Here is a 7,205-nt window from a genome sequence, read left to right as displayed (position 1 = left end):
TTTATTGTTGGTCCGCTCACCATACTCCTTTTCCATAGGTCCAGTGCACCCATCTACCCAAGTTCAAAACGAGCTCTCTGCGCGTTTAGTTCGGTTGCACGTCCGATCGATGTGTTTATTGTTGGTTCAGTGCTCACCATACTCCTTTTCCATAGGTCTAGTGCACCCATTTGCATAAGTTCAAAACGAGCTCTCTACGTGTTTAGTTTGGTTGCACGTCGAAACCAGCGTGGCGCACCTAGCTACCACAGCCCTAAAACATCATCTCTTCATACCAAGTCCAATGCCCTGATCAAGCGCACACTAGGCTGATTCGATGCATTCTCAACAGCTAGACTTAGTCTGTTTGGACACATCTTCCTCGACTTCACTTGGCTAATTCCTTGGTCACTTCTACAACTTAGATATGTTCTGAGTATATCCAAACATTCCAGTGAACATAACAAAACCTTGTCATCAATTTGCACCTTTTCATTAACCTATTACTCCCTTTGGTATTGAAATACTAATCATTTTGGACATGAATTCACATACCAAGGAGTGTTTAATTAGAAGTCATATTTACAATCGTACCCATATTAAATACCCTTAGTTGTCTCATGCATTGAATTCTCTTTAGGTTCCAACTAGTGAGCAGTGCTGCTTTCTATCGTGCCCACCTGAGTCCGATTCTTGTGGCCTCCCATTTTTTGCATGAATGATACACCTCTTTTATTTTTTGTCGAGGACGTAGTTTCAGTCTGACTTGCACCTGCTCTTGGAGCTCGTCACCCGGTTATTTAAGCCGTGCATTGGGCTCCTGGTACCAACTCAAAAACAAGAGCACGACCAAAAGCGTTTGTGCTTGCGTCGCCACTCTTGACGTCGGACCTCTTCTTCTTCGAACCTCTTCTTCTTCGAAGTCTACTCGCTGTCACCGCACCTCAGTTCCTAGCGCTGCTCGCCGAGACCAACAAACTTGCACTGCTGCTTCTCCTCCATCCTCCATGCCGAGAGCTCGACGCCGCCTCAGAATCTTTACTCAAGATCGCGGCAGAGGAGTGAGCTCGATGTAGGAGTATATGGGGGTGTTTGGTTTGAGGAATCACTTCATCTAAAATTTGGTGGTGCATCATGGATCCATTCCTCAAATTTGGTGGGATGACCTCATTCCTCATATTAGTACTAACTAAATAACTATAAGGAATGAGGTGATGATAGATCAACTCAATCCATTCCACAAACCAATCAAAAAAGTGAGGAATGAGAAGACGATGGACTAGATCATTCCTCAAACCAAACAGCTTATATATGAACAGACGCATGCGCATGCGAGGTGAGGAGTACTAGTTAGTCTACATGCAGCAATACAAGGTGGGCGTGTATGTGACGTGCTAGATTAATGAAGCCAATTAATGAAGCCTCGGGACACGTCTTTAGTACGAATTCCATATGTATTTTTTATTATTTAAATTAAAAATATTTTGTAAACTATTTAACTTGGTATTGTAAAATATCACAAACAACACCTAACTCTTTTAGAAGTCTAATCTCCAAATCTTAGCTCTTGGCAAACTTGATAGCTCAAAAGGTTCCAAAGCCTATTTCCAACTTCATTTCTCACTTTTTGCTATTCCTCTCAAAGTGTGCACATTAGTCCAGCTATATATATGCGAGGATATGTAAGTTGATGTGGATAGCCTAACTATGGTCAGTTTTACATTAATATATTCTCCATGAATCACTTTTTGCTCTTCCTCTCAAAGTATATACTATTTTTGGAATTAATTAGGAAAAGGTTGATTTGACACATTTCGAAACCAAGCATGTTTGTATGTGATCATTGTCCATCAATTAACCAAGGACACAGCGTTATTTTATTCAGATTTGAATGGAAAGCTCATCCTAACATGTTTGTTTGAGACGTCGCGCATACCGATGCTCCTCCGGTGCTGATCGCTGCCTGGGCCTGGTCTGGATTGTAAGGATAGGATAGGACCTTAACGTGTGAAAAATCATGCAATGAGTGACTGGGTTATTTAGATTTCTGATTTTTGGGTAGTGTGGCAACCACATTTTTCCAAAGTATTTCTATTTTCCCAAAAAATAAGTTCATTTTCCCAAAATAAAATGAGAATGCCGAGAAAAATAGGTTCCCAACAAAGCAAGCCCTTAACGATAGTAATCCTGAACGTTGGTATTTAGATTCTGCTTATGTCAGATTGGTAGATCCAGTTGCCGGCGCGGTTTCAGGCTTTAATTTTAGGTACCGTTTGGTTCACGTATTTGTAACGTAATGGGTAAGTGATAACGTTAAATCATGTTTATTTTAGTCTAACCGTAATCAGATACCATACTAAAAATTGATACCGGACTACTCAAAATTGTTACCGCCAATAATCAAGTGTAAACCATTACCATTACCCTTTACGTTACATTTCGTGAACCAAACAGCACCTTAGTGTAATATAAATAAAGAAAATCGTTTCCAGAGACGCCGAACAAATGTCGCGGGGGAATAGTAACAGGAAGCTCATGGTCGAAGAGCAGCCCGTGTCGCAAAGAACCCGCCCATCACTGTCTGCCACTCTTACGAGACGCGAGGCCACTGAAACGAGACCAGGCATCAGATACCACATGGCATTTCATTTCATTCCAAACAAGCAGTCAAAAAGAAATTCATAAAACACCGGCAGAAAAACCAAAGACGAGCTATATAGCAATCTCTCAGCCGAAAGATGGTGATTTTTGTTGTGCGATAATCACCGGTAACCTCAGCACAATATACGACTTCATCACCGATTGCTCCAGCAAACAAAGCAAAGCAAGCCAAGAAAGATCCAGATCCATCCAAAAACATAGCGGAGAAAACAGAGATTGGGATTGGGGAGATCAGATGGTAGTGCATGTAATTTGGCAATCATCATCTGGTGATGCAGAGGATGGTGTATGGATTGAGATTCCTCACTTCGCCCCCAAACAGGAAGGAATTCAAGAAACGAGTACAAAGAAACCAAACAATAAGATAATAAACAGATTCACTTCACCAGTGCCGGTGATCGAGGCAAGAACGGCGCTTACGGGGTACTGCTGCGTGGCAAGCAATCGATGGATATCTACTTTATATAGACGGCGGCCGCCGCAGCCTAGGGTTACGCTGCTGACTGTCATGGGCCTGGCCCATCTAGTGCTATAGCAAAATGGCCCATTATATGAGCAGCGAATCTAACGCCACAAGCCCACAGCAGCTTCCACCGTGCTCGCTCAGTCAGTGCGCTTTCGCGGTAGCCGGCCTCCCCCGTCCGCACGCGCCGTCCGGTCGTCGGACTCGGAGAAACTCCCTCCGTCTGACACAACACAAGGCAGGACCGCAGGAAGCGAAAGGCAGAGCGCGTGTGGGGAGCCCTACATTGGCGCTGGCACATTTTAGAACACAAACTTTGGTGCACATGGTCCACATACATAAATCACGATCTAAAATCATCTCTACTAGTTCCCAAATAAAATGTCCATAAAATAAATTCAAGGTGTTGTTAACCCAAAAAATCATCCGCTAACGTTTTCTTAAACGAGGTCCTCGAATATAGTGAAATTTTAAGGGATTGTTTGGTTCGTGACTAACTGTATCATATTTTGTCTAAAATTATTATTCGAATTGAAAAACTAACCTTAGTCAAAAAAATATGTAAAATGTGACAAGTTAGACAGCGAAACAGGTAAACTCTAAATATTTCTATTTAGTCCCCAAACTTAAAGCTCTTGTGCACTTCCTATAGTCTATTTTACGTGTCAATCACACCATAAAATAATTTGTGCGCTATCGAGTGTATACTCGTGTACAAGTGATACACTTTGAATGGTCGAAGTTGCGAGAAGGATAAATTTAACATCCTCTTCTCACAAGTTTGAAGATTGACACTTCGAAAAATTTAGAGAATAAACGACCAATTGTGATTTATACTCCTTTAGCCCTGACTGCTTAGTACTACTTAGGAACCCCGTATGCTAGTTCTCAACAAATATTGATGACCCTTTCTTCAATAGTGAAACTATTTATTAACTTGGATCGAGTAGCTCGCACAAGGTTCCATCGACATATTATGGGAGAATTCAATTTATACTATTTTTAAGGAGGTGGATCTCAACAATACCATTACTAAGAATAGGAATTCAAGATATACCATTACTAAATTACTCCCTCTTTAAATAATACCGTGATAGCTGATAATCCTTTTTTTCTCCACTCTAACCAAGTTTTAGCACTAAATTTAACGTGCTCTGATTGATTTAACCCTCACTATACAAACCTAGCCATGTGCTCATGTAAAGTAACACAGAAAAAATGGTCTAGACATCCCATCAAAATATTATAATATAATTAGATTACAAAATTAAATATTAAAACATAGTAAAATGTACAGAACCAATTACCATTCACGAAATTCAATCATATAATCTAAGTAAAGGTCAAAAAAAATATTTCAATATTTTAGATATATCTAATTTAAATATTTTCTAGATCTAAAATAAGAACTAAAAATATTTAAATTAGATGCATATTAGAATATTTTGTTGAAACTTTGGTCAACCCCGACGACGGTAAATTGGCTGACAGCTTTCAAAGTGCACATGGGAGCAGCTTTGCCGGTCCCCACTCCTATAGATGGCCATAAAGCACGAGGCCCGCGAGCCCGGCACGAAGCTCGCTGTTTGGGCCCGGTCCGAGCCCGGCACAGCCCGGTTCTATGCGGGCCTGGGCCGGCTCGGCACGAATAAGCGGGTCGGGCTCGGACAGGAAACTAAGCACGGTGGGCTAGCCCGGCACGTCCCGTTTACCTCTAAGCACGTTAAGCCCGTTTTTTCACTAAAACGTGCTTTTCGGCCCGCTTAGCCCGTTTTTGGCCCGCTGCGGGCCGGACTCGGACAGAAAACCAAGCCCGCGGGCTTAGTAGGCCCGGTCCGGTTTCCTAACCGTGCCTGACGGACCGGGAACAAAACGGATCGAGCTTCACCGAGCCCGGACCGGGCCGGGCCGGGCGGCCCGTTTGTCCATCTCTACCCACTCCCCACTCGCAAGCAAGTCCCATCGCTGTCCAACACACTGTCGTGTAGTTGCAGCTCAAACTTGTGGAACTCGGTTTTGCGTAAGCCATTTCTCTTTTATTTAATTATTTCCATCGAACTTAATAGTTCTAATGCCTTGACCACGAAAGGTGCGACCGTGCAAACACTTTGTATTGCAGGCCTATAGTGGTATGTTTAAAATAAGAGATGATAGGGATATTGTTGAGACATGAGGAACTCACTACGTCAAAAACATGCTTTTAGTGACACATTTTAGATTAATTAGTGTCGTGTGTAAAACATGTCTCATATTTTATTTCATATGGTGACATATAAAAAGATGTCATTAATAGAACCACTTTACTAACATGTTTTTATGAATATGTATTACTAACAGAATACGTAGACAAAAAAATTCCCTACCCCGCCCCGCACTACAGTAAACGAGGAAATTTCCGACGGCTAAAACCGTCGGACATAAGAACTAAACCGTCGGAGATAAGCTATGTCCGACGGCATTAACTTATCTCCGACGGTTTTAAGTCGTCGTGGATAATGCGTCGGAAATAGCATTATGTCCGACGGCAGCCGTCGGACATACGCTATGTCCGACGGCCCTATCGAACCGTCGGAGATAAGGCGGCGTAACCGTTTTAACCGCTGCCTGGGCCCACAGCTGTTATGTCCGACGGTTTAAAGCCGTCGGACATAACATAAACCTTATGTCCGACGGCCTACACTAAGCTGTCGGACATAACGTTTTTCAGAAATTGCACAAAAATTTGAAATTTAAAAAATCTGACATTTGCAAATACAAAACAGAATTCATACACATATACACATTCACATTAACAAATATACTCACATAAGTATACACATTCACAAATATAATCACATAAGCATTCACATTCACAAAATTTAACATAACAACATAGTTCCAAATGGTTGCAATAAGTGTTTACATAAACATAGTTGTCCAAACTCCAAAATGAACATTATTCGACGGGTAGGCTTTCACATGAAAGGTTTCAACAAGTGTTTTACATCAGTATCACTCATATCCATCGCCACCTCCTCCGGCTGGACTATGCGTGCTGAAAAGATTGTTCACCCACGAATGTGTTGTGTCGTCCTGACCAGACCCATCTCCAGGTGCGGCAACTGAAGCGGGTGGTGTCTGAAATCCCTATAACACAAGCACATGAAATAGTAACCACTCAGTTGTTCATTTAAACACATAAGACATCTATGAACATGTCACACACGCATATGTGTACATACCATAGGGAATTGTGACGGAGGCGGAGGCGGTGGTGGAGGCGCCAACATTGGCATTGGCAGTGCAAAGTCCGGAGGCGGCATCCCATATGTCGGCATCGGGACGCCCGCTTGTTGGGCTAGTTGCTACAAATTATATACAAGTCATTGTTGAGCAAACAAGATACACATCAAGTGTTTTGCAAAATAAGCTACAAAATGTTACTTCAACTTACCGAGAGAAGAGCTTGATTCTGGGCCTAGAGGCTTGCATAATACTCGTCCCTCTTCTTCTGGTACTCGGCTTGTTGTCTCTGGTATTCAGATTGTTGCCTCTGGTACTCCAATTGATCCCTCAAGACTGATTGATGGTACTCTGCCTGTTGACGCAACACCGCAAGCTCTATCTCATGGGCTGCTGATCGTGAACGGGACGACTGTGAAGACGACGATGTGGATTGTCGTCCACGGCGTCTCAGCTCTCTGGAATCAATCGTAGAATCAAAAATACCCAACCTACAAGAGTGAACCATGCACTTAGTATAGTAACTCATGCCTCAGTTGAATCGCAAGCATATGATGACAATTTTGAAAACCAAATCAAATAATCTCACCGTCCATGGGCTTGTCCTCCTGCACTAGCATATGCTGCCTGAGGGTCGATTGGCTGGCTCCTCCAATCGTACTCCTCCCCATGGCGTTGAACCATATCCTGCCCATACGAAGCCTGGAGGCAAACAATATCAAATATAAGTGCATAACCCCTATGCCATTGCAAACAATATCAAACACATAATAGAGTATCAAAAACTCACTAGACGGTCGGTGGCCGTCTGAGTGCATAACACATCAGGATTCTGAGGATCAGAACCCCTATGGCCTTGCATATTGAAAGGGAATTAGGC

General features: G+C 42.6%; 2 long non-coding RNA genes and 2 other non-coding genes across 4 annotated transcripts; all 4 read right to left on the bottom strand.

Annotated features, from left to right (window-relative positions):
- Positions 1-2,363: 2,363 nt before the first annotated feature.
- LOC103643697 (uncharacterized) lies at positions 2,364-3,085 on the bottom strand. The gene is made up of 2 exons (XR_561204.3): positions 3,027-3,085; positions 2,364-2,587 (listed from the first exon to the last, which is right to left on the bottom strand). It is a non-coding gene; the product is annotated as an uncharacterized lncRNA (long non-coding RNA).
- Positions 2,483-2,625, bottom strand: LOC111590746 (small nucleolar RNA F1/F2/snoR5a). Its single transcript, XR_004855787.1, has one exon. It is a non-coding gene; the product is annotated as a small nucleolar RNA F1/F2/snoR5a (small nucleolar RNA).
- Positions 2,866-2,954, bottom strand: LOC111590685 (small nucleolar RNA Z195/SNORD33/SNORD32 family). Its single transcript, XR_004855727.1, has one exon. It is a non-coding gene; the product is annotated as a small nucleolar RNA Z195/SNORD33/SNORD32 family (small nucleolar RNA).
- Positions 3,086-5,891: 2,806 nt separating the features above from the next.
- LOC103643696 (uncharacterized) lies at positions 5,892-6,363 on the bottom strand. The gene is made up of 2 exons (XR_561203.3): positions 6,325-6,363; positions 5,892-6,229 (listed from the first exon to the last, which is right to left on the bottom strand). It is a non-coding gene; the product is annotated as an uncharacterized lncRNA (long non-coding RNA).
- Positions 6,364-7,205: the final 842 nt, after the last annotated feature.

Source organism: Zea mays, chromosome 1 (genome assembly GCF_902167145.1).
Source record: "Zea mays cultivar B73 chromosome 1, Zm-B73-REFERENCE-NAM-5.0, whole genome shotgun sequence".
Classification (NCBI taxonomy): Eukaryota; Viridiplantae; Streptophyta; class Magnoliopsida; order Poales; family Poaceae; genus Zea; species Zea mays.
The sequence above is the reverse complement of the archived record's forward strand: the minus strand, read 5'-3'. Positions and strand labels throughout refer to the sequence as shown.